Raw genomic sequence first — 14,007 nt, 5'->3', positions numbered from 1 at the left:
AAAAAAAAAAAAAAAAGTTTCTTCTGTATTAAGCAACTATTCATCACCTACAGAGTCAAGTTTAAATTTTTAAATGTGATATCAAATTCATTTATGACCTGAATCCTGCCTGCTCCTCAGGCTTATCTCTAACTATTGCTTTGAAAAGCAACTTGCTGGTCCTCATATTGAAGATGCTCTTTCTCCTCTCTGTTTCTTAAGTCATATAGTTCTCTCTGCCTGGCTGTTGTTCCACACATTCCACATCTACTCCCAACAAACTTTCATTCGTCACTCAAGACTCAACTTCAATTTAATCTCTCCCCAAAGCTTTTCTTTCTCTTTCACATCTTGTGTTAAATACCTGTTCCTTATGTTCCCATAATACCCATTCACTCATTCATAGATTAAATAGACATTTATTGAACACATACTATGTTCCAGATTGGGAGTTATCTAGAAGCCCTGATAGGAGCAACCCTATAAGAAATAAGATTGCAGGTGTCCACTGATGAAAGAAATTAAAGATGATACAAATAGATGGAGAGATATACCATGTTCTTGGATGGGAAGAATCAACATTGTGAAAATGACTCTACTACCCAAAGCAATCTACAGATTCAATGCAATCCCTATCAAACTACCACTGGCATTTTTCACAGAACTAGAACAAAAAATTTCGCAATTTGTATGGAAACACAAAAGACCCCGAATAGCCAAAGCAATCTTGAGAAGAAAAAAGGAGCTGGAGGAATCAGGCTCCCTGAATTTAGACTATACTACAAAGCTACAGTTTTATCTTGAGGATATGGGGAGGGGGAAGGGTGAGCTTTGACAGGGCGAGAGAGAGTCATGGACATATACACACTAACAAACGTAGTAAGGTAGATAGCTAGGGGGAAGCAGCCGCAAGGCACAGGAAATTTGCTCGGTGCTTTGTGACAGCCTGGAGGTGTGGGATAGGGAGAGTGGGAGGGAAGGAGATGCAAGAGGGAAGTCATATGGGAACATATGTATATGTATAACTGATTCACTTTGTTGTAAAGCAGAAACTAACACACCATTGTAAAGCAATTATACCCCAATAAAGATGTTTAAAAAAAAAAAAAAAGAAAGAAAAAAAGATTGGAGGTGTCCAGCAAGAAAGCTATGGCAAGAATGATGATCATAACACACCATTGTAAAGCAATTATACCCCAATAAAGATGTTTAAAAAAAAAAAAAAGAAAAAAAGATTGCAGGTGTCCAGCAAGAAAGCTATGGCAAGAATGATGATCAAGCATACACATTCTGGTTTGTCCTACATTTAGACTGGTGGCAAGTGTGGACAAAAAATTTGTTTTGAGGCAGCTGAAGTTTTTAAAGGCAAGCCCATTTTAGAAATTTCTGAACTCTGATACTCTCAATATTTATTTCAGGAGAGTCAGAAACTTAAGGGGTAAACTTCCTTTACAAAAATTTTTCCACCCTAGGATTAAAGGAAGGGAAGTCCAAAATTTATGACACGGCATTAACTGCACCCTTCCCTATAAAGAGGGATGCCTTTCAGAACGCAAAGATCTTATTCAGGGAGAATAGTATTAAAATTAGATTGTGAAATTATCTATTTTTTAATTCTTAAAATTCCTTTCTTACTCTTTTTGCAAAGTACAACAAATTATTCATCTGCTGAAGATTCTATTTTGACCTTCTAAGCACAAATATTCTCATATATCTCGATACTATTTGACCATTTTCAAGGGACCAAGTTCACTTGGATGGTGGTCAGTGTTGTTGAGAATAATAAGAGGAGTTTGAGGTTCTCTGTGTATACCTGTGGTCCTTCAAGTTCAGTTATGATTTAATAGATTATTAGAGGAATCATGTTCAACATGTGTAGAGTTGAGTAGTGATGAGAAATTGACAATAAGTTCTTCCTTCTATTAAACTCATACGTGCCAGTGACTATGACAGGTGCTTTATGTACATAATCTAATTTAGCTTTTAAAACAGTCCTTCCTATTAACTATTAATATATCCCTGTCCAGAAGAGCCTTGAAGATATTGCCACTTGCCTAAAATACTAGTTAATAGATTGTCTGGGATTTAAATCTATGTATTCAGGATTTGAAATTCTGTACTTTTTCCTTACGGGATATGTGCTTGTGAAAGGGAGGGGATGAGGACAAAAGTGTGGTTTGGAATAAGATGACAAAGCAGAAATTCCCTCACTAGGTCTGACACCATAAAGACTGGAAGCAGCTTTTTCAAAATAGAGATTCCCAGGGTCTACTGAGATCTAGTGAATCCTCAATGGTTTTTAAAGGCTGTTGGGTGATTTAGATACATCCTCTCCATGAAAAAAGGTTGAGCAATTCCTGAAATGAAATATTAACAAAAGATTTGGATGGTATTGTATAGAAAGACAAGGTCATTTATCCTTGGAAAAGGCAAAGATATAGCTGTAGGAGGAGAATTATTTGGAGCTCACTGTGTTCATCCATTCTTCTCCTGCATTTATTGAGCATCTTTATGATTATTACCTTGAACACTTTTTGGGTAAATTGCTTATCACCATTTTGCTTAGTTCTTCTTTTGGGGCTTTCTCTTGTTTCTTTTTTGGAATATATTCCTCTGTCCCACATTTTGCCTAATTCTCTGTTTTTATTTCCATATATTAGGTAGGTTGGTTACACTTCCCCATCTTGAAGAAGTGGCTTTATGTAGGAGATGTCCTATGGGACCCAGCAGCACACTTCCCTCTGGTCACCAGAGGTATATGCCCTAGAGAGTGCCCATTTTGTTGGCTCTGTGGTCAGGGGTGACTACTGTGGGCCCAGTGCTAGGCAGGGCTGGCCCCGGGTGCAGTTGGCTGCCAGGCCCTGCCTTGTGTGGAGGCTGCTGACCCACTAGTAAATAGGGCCAGGTCCTAGAGTGGCTGGCGGTAGTGCCTGGAGTGCCCTGGGGTTGGCCTACTGGGGGATGTGGCCAGGTCCTGGAATAGCTGACTGTAGAACCTGGGGTGTCCCAGGACTGGTGTTGGCTCACTGGTGGATGGGTAAGCCCCTGGCACTAATAGGCTAAAGGGAGGACTCCAAAATGGTGATTGCCATCACCAGTGTCCTTGTGGTAGAACAAGCTCCCCAGAATGGCTGCTGCCAGTATGTATGTGCCCAGAGGGAATCCCAGTTGTTTCCTGTCTCTCCAGAAGGCTCTCCAAGATTAGCAAATGGGTCTAACCAAGGCTCTTTTCAAATTACTGCCTCTTTGCTGGGTCTTGGGGCCTGTGTGATTTTGTGAGCACCCTTTAAGAGTCTCTGTTTCCTACAGTCCTCTGGCTCTCCCATATGCCAGCCCTGCTGGCCTTCAAAGCCAGTTATTCTCTGAGCTCATCTTCCCAGTGCAGGACCCCCATGCTGGGGAAACTGATATGGGACTGTAACCTCTCTCTGCTTGGGGAGAATCTCTGCAATTGTGATTGTCTTCCTGTTCATGGGTCACTTATTCATGGGTATGGATCTGTGTCTCTGTTCCTCCTACCTGTCTTCTTGTGGTTCCCTTTTATTTATTTTAATTTATTTTATTATTTATTTTTGGCTGCGTTGGGTCTTCGTTGCTGCGTGCGGGCTTTCTCTAGTTGAGTTGTGCAAGCGGGGGCTACTATTCATTGCGGTACATGGGCTTCTGACTGCGGTGGCTTCTCTTGTTGTGGAGCACGGGCTCTAGGCACGCAGGCTTCAGTAGTTGTGGCACATGGGCTTAGTTGCTCCGCGGCATGTGGGATCTTCCTGGACCAGGGCTCGAACCTGTGTCCCCTGCATTGGCAGGCGGATTCTCAACCACTTTGCTACCAGGGAAGCCCAGTTCCTTTTTTATATCCTTAGTTGTGGAAAATCTTTTCTGCTAGTCTTTGGGTTGTTTTCATAGATAGTTGCTCTGTAAATAGTTGTAATTTTGCTGTGCCCATGGGAGGAGGTGAGCTCAGGGTCTTCCTACTCTGCCATCTTGGCCACACCCCAACTGCCCATTTTTCAGTTGAAAATTTTACAGTATCCTTGCTAAGAGATGAAGCAATATGACACTGATGGAAATCTCATTGTTTCTTTGGAAACCCATTTGATCTTGATACAATCCTGATCAAGAAAATCAAATAAAGACATTTCTTTTTCTGAGATGGAATCTGCTTTTTCTTGCTTCTATCTATTGTTCTCTGTTCAACTCTTGAAGACCCTACAAACTAGATCATCTTCCTTTGCCACATTTCAAACTTCAGAGGCCTGGTGATTACTAAAATGTCTGCCTTCTCTAGACTAATTATTACTATTCCTTTTCTTGTTCTTCATATAGCATGATTTCAAGTCACCTTAGTGTCCAGGATGTGCTCTCTTAAAACAATTTTAGTTCCTTTATATGCCTCTCAAATATGTGGACCCACAAGCATTTTGAAATTCAACAATGTTTACTAGACAGTTCTCTTCAAATGGTGTCAAAATAATGGCTTATAATGTAGTAGAAGGATTCCTCAGTAGTCCAGACAGGATAATTTTTAAACTATTTCTCCTTTAATGTCTATCTTCCTCTGTTTGATGTTAGCTCTTTGAAGTAAGGGAATAGGTTTATCTTGGTCATCACTTTATCCTCCATGCCTAGCATCACTTTATCTTCCATGCCTTTCTGATGCACAGTTAGTGTTCTGTAAGTATCCAATGATTGAACGGATGGATGGATGGATGTTAAGGTCTGTGGCATCATTTTTATTTTAATTCAATAATAAATTACTTACCCATAGTTTCAGTAGGGCTCCAACATAAACGGGTTCATGATAGTAAATCTCATAACTATTTCCTCTAAGAGCTATAAAATCTTTCTAGCATGGCTTTTATTTATTTATTTATTTTGCAGTACGCAGGCCTCTCACTGTTGTGGCCTCTCCCGTTGTGGAGCCCAGGCTCCGGACGCGCTGGCTCAGCGGCCATGGCTCATGGGCCCAGCCACTCCGCAGCATGTGGAATGTTCCCGGACTGGGGCACGAACCCGCCTCCCCTGCATTGGCAGGCGGACTCTCAACCACTGCGCCACCAGGGAAGCCCCTAGCATGATTTCTTTAAAGGAGAAATATTACATATCAAGAGGATATATCATAGCGGATAAGGTGATTCTGTGAATCTGACCTGTGGAGTGTCCAAGTTATTGATGCCTATTTTTTCTTATGAATTCCTTTACTGATCTCTCACTTTGGAAAGAAGTAGAGTGTTAGGTGATTACTTAGTTGATCTGAAATAGCCTTGATAACATGCTCTTAACATTTTAATCAATACACATATGGGTGCCCCTCCTTCTAAGGATTCTTACTCCTTAGACCTGGAATGAGGAGAGGATATGCATTTTTAAAAAGCTTTACAGATGGTTCCGATGCATACTTCTGGTTGAGAATCATCAGATTAGAAGTAGCTTAGAGAACGAAGTTAAGTGGGATGGAATAATTGTCTACAAATGCAAAAATGACAAAATTTTTACTCAATGAATCCTCTGGAAAACCAGCTAATTAATTGCTACCTGGGGTCTTATTACTATTTCCAAAATTAACAGCTAACCAGTTGTGGTTGAGGGAAATGTCTTTTAGGTAACAATATCAGCAGAGAGGCATAGAATCATTGTGCTTCTTTTCCTCTATATTCTATAACCAGAAGCTGAGAATGGATTTTATTATCTCCTTTTCATCCCTTCTTTCAATACTCATCTTGTACTAGGGAGCCCAGACTGGGACTTGAATGGGACTAGACCTTAGATTGTAAATTATTCATAATTTAGAAAAGTTATTAAATTTAGTGACTCTTTATTGAACTCTTTATTCAGTAACTCTCCTCCTCCCTGCCCCCATCTCTCTCTCTCTCTCTCTCCCTCTCCCACACACGTACCCCTCTCCTTTCCTCTTCACCCTCTCCTCTCCTCTCTCTAATTATTGCCTTAGCATCAGTTTGCAAACAGGTTTCTTACTCATTCAGAAGTTGACACTCTTCTGTCCCAATCTTGGCCATTGTGTTTGAATTTAAGATAATTTTCTGCTTTGAAAAGTTTGCAAGATTTCTATTTATTACAAATTAAGTAAAGTTAGTCATCCATGTCTATAGCTTCTTCACTCTTCTCCTTCTGTTCACTCTACTTTACTCTCTGAATTTGGTAGCTCATGGCCAAATGGGAGATTTTTCAAGTTGTGTTTGTGATTATCTGACCTTGAAAATGACGAAAGGTAAAGCAAATGGTCTCAAAGTATTGAGAATTTCCTCCCAAATAGTCTTAAACTTTTCTCCCCTTGGAAAAAGGAAGACAGAGGTCATATAAAGTTTAGTTTAAGAACTGAGTATGTTTTGGCTTAAAAATACCATAGTCCAAACATAATTTTACTCTAGTATCTGAGACCTGGCTGCCAAGATTTTGTTTGTTTGAATATTGCCAAATGTTGTCTTCCTAAATAAGGTAAATCAGTTGAGGTCATAGTGATGTAACAACAAGGAAGAAAGGGACTGCTAGGATCAGGTCTGCTTCTCACACTGAGGAACAGTCCATGAGTGGAATGGACACATCACATTTTGTGTCTTTGGAGGAGGCTCTGTGACCCCACTATAGGCTTTCATTTCTCCTAAAAGAATAAGACATACCTGAAAATAAGGTCTCGGTGAAGTCAACTATTGTTACTATTTTCCGTGACATCTCATGGAAAAACCAGAACGAACTTTTTGGCCAACCCAACAGTTGTCCAAAACATCTTTCATGTTTTCTCGCTCATCAGACCCATCTATCCTAAGGAAAAAGGTATGCTTGGGTACCCAATTTGGGACCAGGCGGTGAGAATAGGGTGGTAGGCATCTGGTTACTTTATCTTTTCCATGTTTGTCTGCAGCAGACAAATAAATATGCCCTTTCCCACCTCTCCTTTTCCTTATTGTAGTATTCATATAAAGGATTTTATATAATCCAATACAGTATTTAATTCCTCAAGCTGTAAGACTAGCCTCCTGCTCTTATCTTTAAGAAAGGTACCAATAGCAGTTTTTCCCATCTCAGGATGGATTTAAGTCACAACCGGTAACTCTCTCAGGCATATTTACAATTAAGTCTCTCATTTAAAAAATAAACCTTAGTCTTTTACTGAACAAATTTCCGACATGGTGGACTGAGGTTGGCTAGTGTGACTGTAGTGTACCCTTTGGAACCTATGGTTACAATGGGGCTCTACATTCATATCAAGACATGGAAATGCTACCAAGCCCTGAGGATGGCACAAAGAGCAGACTCCACATTAAAATCCTCGTCACTCTTGAGTTTTCCCATCTAACATTCCCGATACACATAAAAGGACCTTTTAGTAGCTTGTTAATGACTTTGATCTTACACCATTTCAGTTTCCCCATTGACATTCATCCTGACAATCCTATCTCATTACTTCTAAATGATTGACAGAGAACTTTCAGATCACCGAGCTCATAGCACACAGTGATTTCAGGTTTGGGCCTTGGAGTCAGAGGAACCCAGGCTTGAATCCCAACCCCTACACTTATTAGAATGACCTAGGACAAATTAGTTAACCTCTCTGATTCTCAGATTCCTTATCTATGAAAAGGAGATAATGATGTTCAACCTCTAAGGGAAGAGACAGAATATCCATTAAGTGCCTGCCATAGAGTAAGCAGCAAGTAGATGATGGCTAATATTTTGATGGTCACCTTACTAACCTGACAGACTGCTTGTTTCCTCTCTTCTCATCAGTTAAGCCAAGGCATAAAAAGCCATAGTAATGATAACTATAACAGTCATTGATATGACTCATTATTTCACTTCACATTTACTAACGTGGTAAATTTATTGGCATCATCTGGCACATAAGTATTCTTATTCCTATGATTCAGAGCTAAACTGAAAATTAAAGCTGAATATACTAAATATAGTTCACACTCGCCTCTACCTCCCCACTGCAGAGAAATCCCCTACTGTTTCTGAATTCCAAACTTTTCTTTCTCTTTTCTTGATTAAACTTCATCCTTTTTTTTTCCCCCCCACAATGAGTGTCATAAAAAATCCAACTCTGTGACATAATAGTGGAAGAGGTAACTTTGGGGAGCGCTTTAGACTGGAAACACATTTGGTTTATAGTGCTCACTTTATCCCGGTGCATTCTGGATGGAATGAGGGCTGCCTCAGGCCACTGGCTTCTCAGGTATTCATTAATCCTGAAGAAAGCTTCAGGTTGAGGTCATTACTGCTTAATTACAGTCTGTGATTACTGCCACATTCTTCAGTGACCTTATTCTGTGCACTGGACTGTTTGTTCACCAGAGAATCCATGCAGCTGGAAATTTTGGCTGACTAGAAAGTATAAATAGGGATTTCTTTTGGCTTGAACTGAAGATGGTTCTTGCTGAAATGTCAACACATTTTTCTCCCATTGGGATATGGTTAATCACGGTGCTTGCTTTTATATACTTTTTTCCATATAAGCTGTGCTTTTGAGGTATGCCTGAACTTATCAAAATGCTGCTTTAAATAAGTGGAGCTCCGAACAGAAGTGATCCTCTATCATTATTTACTCTTTGTGGGCATAACAGGGGAGCTTTTCTTAGGAACACTTCAGAATATTAGAGCCCTATTCTAGGAACTATCTAAGACTATGTAGCAACTGGAAGGAATTTTAATTCCATGATTACTCTAAGAGTAATATTGTTCTAAAATCATAGGGAAGGAGGCCTGACCTAGTTGCAGAGAGTACTCAGCTAGGAATTGAAAAATCTGGCTAGATTCTATGCTTAATTGCAGCCGATTCCTGGGCAAAATAGTTTTACTTACTTATTCACACATTATTAATGCCATAAATAATTATTGAGTGCTTTCTATGGGCCACACACTGGGAAAGGTATTGTGGTTGCTGTAAGCTGGGGGGTCTGAGATAGTATTTTCTCTTTTATCCTTATATCTGCAACACCTTCCCTAGTGAATGGCAATATGTAAATAAATGAGTGTAGCTGGGCTCCAATAAGACTGAATGTATGGACAATGAAATTTGAATTTTGTATAATTTTTTGGCATGTCGTGAAATATTTTTCTTAAAAACTGAAGTGCTTCCTTGGTGGCGCAGTGGTTGAGAGTTCGCCTGCCGATGCAGAGGACACAGGTTCGTGCCCCGGTCCGGGAAGATCCCACATGCCGCGGAGCGGCTGGGCCCGTGAGCCATGGCCGCTGAGCCTGCGCGTCCGGAACCTGTGCTCCACAACGGGAGAGGCCACAGTGGTGAGAGGCCCGCGTACTGCAAAAAAAAAAAAAAAAAGTGAAAACTATTCTTAGCTCATGGACTACACAAGCAGACAGTAGGCTGGATTTGGCCTATGGGGTGTAGCTTACCAACCCCTGATATATACCACAAACAAAATAGATAACAGTATGATCACTGTTGGTAGCAGTTTTTCTGGGCTCTATGGGAGCACATGGAACTTTTGGGTGTCTGGGTCTTTCCCAAGGAAATGAGGACTTCTATGTTGGGACCAGAAGGATGAGATAAGATGAGTTGATTGAGGCCAAAGATAAGTATGTGCAAAGGCCCAGAGGCAACAGAGTAAATATAGTAAATGGACAATTGAAATACAGAATATAAGATGGAAAATAGAGATAAATGTGGAGTCTGCTTAGGCAAGCAGGGGTCATATTATGAGTAGTTTTATATGCTATATAAAGAGTTTTGGAACAATAGGAAGCCTTTAGAAGGTTTTTAGTAAGAAGTACAAGATTAAATTTGTGGTTTAAAATATCTCTATGGTTGCACAAGGAGAATGGAGTAGAAATGACTGTGTGTCAATATGACTTTATTTATAAAACAAGAGGCAGGTCAGATTTAGTCTGTGGGCCTTATTTTGCTGAACCCTGCTGCAGAATTAGACCACCTGATTGAAATCTTGTTCTGTAACTAACTGTTTTTTTGGAAATTATTATAATTATTTACTATCAAGTTCTGTTGAACTCTTCTTCTCCTTCCAGGAGAAGTCCATCAGAAGTCTATAAATATACATGAAGCATAGAAAGAAAGCAGTAAATCTGGGAATAACTTCAGACAACACCTATTTTATTTTACTGCATTGAATGCTGTTACCACTGTCCTTCTATAGGGTAATTTGCTCCATCCCTAGTTCTAATGTCCCCCTTCCCTCGTATCTGGATCCTGATTTCCCTCTCCATGACAATGGCCATGTTTATTTGAGTTATAAGATGACTAGCTAACTAACAAAATCCAGCCTTCGTCTTCCAATTTCAGGACTTCAAATTCAAGTAGAGAATGGCAAGGCCTATCTGCTAAATTATTTAATTTTAAAAGTTTTTTTTTCTTCTAATTTTGATGAAAGAAAGAACTTCAAGTGATGAAATCCCAGAGACTACCAAGAATACAAATGTATATAGGGAGTAAAGTGACAAAAATAATAGGCCTGGATAAAAGCACTGATAAAGATGAATATGAAAAAACTCTGTAGAAGGAAAGACCTTCCTTTCTTCAAAAGATTCAGCACAAATATTCAAAGTTGAAAGGTTTGGCTATAGGAACAGAAATTAAAAATTTGAAAAGTGTGTAGTGGAAAGACCCGTGGACTGGCGTCAATAAGATCGGAGTTGTAGACATATCTGTAATCAATTAGTAGCTGTTTGACTTTGAATGGGTGTTATTATGCCCTGTGAAAGGAGAGGAAAGGTGATATCACTATCTTCCTTTCACATTTGCTCCCTGCCTTTGCCACCAGAGGAGATGTGGACTTCAGTAAGGGTAATTTTCAGCAAGGGTGGATACTTACAGTATGATATTATGACAATGATAAAAACCATGATTGCTATAAATTAACCACTCAAAAATTTTATACTAAATTAAGTGGATTAAGATACGCATATTGTATAGATAAAAATTCTTTCAACATTGTTCTGTAGATTTTAATCCCAATGAAAATCCTAACAGGTGGCTCCAACTCAGGATGCTGAAAGCTGCAAAAGAATTTTGCTCCCATCCTAATGATGAGAAAAAGCAGATGATCTACAAAATTATAACTTATCCCAAAGCTATCAGAGTGCTGAGGTCAAAAGACAAACAAGAAAACTGAATTCTGAAAAGTGACAGATCCCTTGGCATGAGGAAAGCAGACACAAATCTTTTCAACTTTGGCAGAGCACGGAAAGAATACTTGCTGTCATAAAAGTATGTAAGAAAAAAACCAGTCAGTACTGTAAATACTTCTTAAAGGCCAAGAGTAGGTGAAGATTTCAGTTTAAAAAAACTGAAAGCCCCAGAGAGAAGGAAAATTTGTCTTCACTCACAAACTCTTCTCCACTGATCCATCAATACAATAAATGCTCAAAGAGAGACTGGGTGTAGGGCAGGAGACTGGAGAACCCCTCTCTCCCTCCTAACTCAGATATGCAGGAGGTGATTTGATAACATGGGAGACAAAACACAGCAAAAAACACAGCTTACTTCACCAGATCCTTCTCTCATATGAAACAAAATTCTTAGCCACTGGGGGAAGATACAAAACGGTTGCCATCAAGTATGCCGTTGGAGGGGCAGAAAAACCTCTTGGTCCTAAAATTCTGCACCAGTACAATGCAAGATCTGCTACCACTTGTGAAGGGCCAGAAAATGATGTCCTGCCTGAAATCTGACATAGATTTTTTTAAAAGTCTGGCTTCTATGGGAGGGAGAAACGCTGAAAATGCTTCACCCACAAGGCCCATGTGAACAAGCCTTGCCTGAGCCTGAGACTGGACAAGGAGAACTAAACACCTTTTCACCCCCACCATAAACCTAGCACCAAGTAACAAGCAGGAGCAACCCACCAGTGGACAAGAGTGTAGAGAGACTCTGTGATTCAGACATTCAGGGATTTCTGAAAGTGTAGTGTAGAATAAGAACACTAGAAGCTGTCTGCTTTGTGTGGGCCCAGGAGCCCTGGTTCTACATTAAGAAGGTAGTAGCAACCCAACACTTAAGGTATTTGAATTCCATGATGCCCTGAGGATAATGACAATAACAACAAAACCAAACCCAATTCAGTTATTGACTAGATTGAATCAAACCCTACCTCCACTAATAGCCTGAGAGAAGTGTCATGCCCATCTCTGGGAATGAAAGCTGTTTGCCTCAAAGAGCAGACTCTATTATTCTTTGATATGTGTTGTTCAATAGTCAATCAAAAGTTGCATAATACACATGAAGTAGAAAAAAAAAAAAGACTCATTGTAAGAAGAAAAAGTCTACAGAACCAGACACAGAGATGATATAGATGGTAGATCAATTAGACAGGAGATTAAAATTACTCTGATTAATATGTTAAAATATCTAGTGAAAAAAGTGGACAACATACAGGAACAGATGGGGACTTGCAGCAGAGAGATAAAAATTATTTTAAGAGATAAATTAAAATATTACAAATTAAGAAAAATAGGATATCAGAAAGGAAGATTTTTTAAAAATCTTTATTGGAATATAATTGCTTCTATTTCTTTTTCATTTATTTCTGATCTGATTTTTATGATTTCTTTCCTTCTGCTAACTTTGGGGTTTTTTTGTTCTTCTTTCTCTAATTACTTTAGGTGCAAGGTTAGGTTGTTTATTCGAGATGTTTCCTGTTTCTTAAGGTAAGATTGTATTGCTGTAAACTTCCCTCTTAGAACTGCTTTTACTGCATCCAATAAGTTTTGGGGCATCGTGTCTCCATTGTCATTTGTTTCTAGGTATTTTTTTACTTCCTCTTTGATTTCTTCATTGATTACTTTGTTATTAAGTAGTGTATTGTTTAGCCTCAATTTGTTTGTATTTTTTACAGATCTTTTCCTGTAATTGATATCTAGTCTCATAGCATTGTTGTCGGAAAAGATACCTGATAAAATTTCAATTTTATTAAATTTACCAAGGCTTGCTTTCTGACCCAGGATATGATGTATCCTTGAGAATGTTCCCCGAGCACTTGAGAAAAATGTGTATTCTTTTGTTTTTGGATGGAATGTCCTATAAATATCAATTAAGTCCATCTTGTTTAATGTATCATTTAAAGCTTGTTTTTCCTTATTTATTTTCATCTTGGATGATCTGTCCATGGGTGAAAGTCGGGTGTTAAAGTCCCCTACTATGAATGTGTTACTGTCAATTTCCCCTTTCATGGCTGTTGGTATTTGCCTTATGTATTGAGGTGCTCCTATGTTGGGTGCATAAATATTTACCACTGTTTTATCTTCTTCTTGGATTGATCCCTTGATCATTATGTAGTGTCCTTCTTTGTCTCTTCTAATAGTCTTTATTTTAAAGTCTATTTTGTCTGATATGAGAATTGCTACTCCAGCTTTTTTTTGGTTTCCATTTGCATGGAATATCTTTTTCCATCCCCTTACTTTCAGTCTGTATGTGTCCCTATGTCTGAAGTGGGTCTCTTGTAGACAGCATATATATGGGTCTTGTTTTTGTATCCATTCAGCCAATTTGGGAGGTCTCTTGTGGACCAGTGTCCTGAAGTAGGCTCTCCCACCTCAGAGGCACAGCACTGACTCCTGGCTGCAGCACCAAGAGCCTTTCATCCACATGGCTCAGAATAAAAGGGAGAAAAAGTAGAAAGAAAGGAAGAAAGAGAGAAAGAAAGAAAGGAAGAAAGAAAGAAGATAAAATAAAGATAAAACAAAGTTATTAAAATAAAAAATAAGTATTAAGAAAAAAAAATTTTTTAAAGATTTTGTTAGCACAGCTCCCGGGGCACAGCTTTGGATTTGGCCCTGCCTCTGCGTGTAGGTCGCCGGAGGGCATCTGTGCTTCGCTCAGACAGAACGGGGTTAAAGGAGCAGCTGATTCGGTGGCTCTGTCTCGCTCAGGCCGGGGGGAAGGAGGGTTATGGATGCAGGGCGAGCCTGCGGCGGCAGAGGCCGGCGTGACTTTGCACCAGCCTGAGGTGTGCCATGCGTTCTCCCGGGGACGTTGTCCCTGGGTCCTGGGACCCTGGCAGTGGCGGGCTGCACCGGCTCCCCGGAAGGGAGGCGTGG

This window comes from Neophocaena asiaeorientalis, unplaced genomic scaffold (genome assembly GCF_003031525.2).
Source record: "Neophocaena asiaeorientalis asiaeorientalis breed wild unplaced genomic scaffold, Neophocaena_asiaeorientalis_V1.1 scaffold188, whole genome shotgun sequence".
Classification (NCBI taxonomy): Eukaryota; Metazoa; Chordata; class Mammalia; order Artiodactyla; family Phocoenidae; genus Neophocaena; species Neophocaena asiaeorientalis.
The sequence above is the reverse complement of the archived record's forward strand: the minus strand, read 5'-3'. Positions refer to the sequence as shown.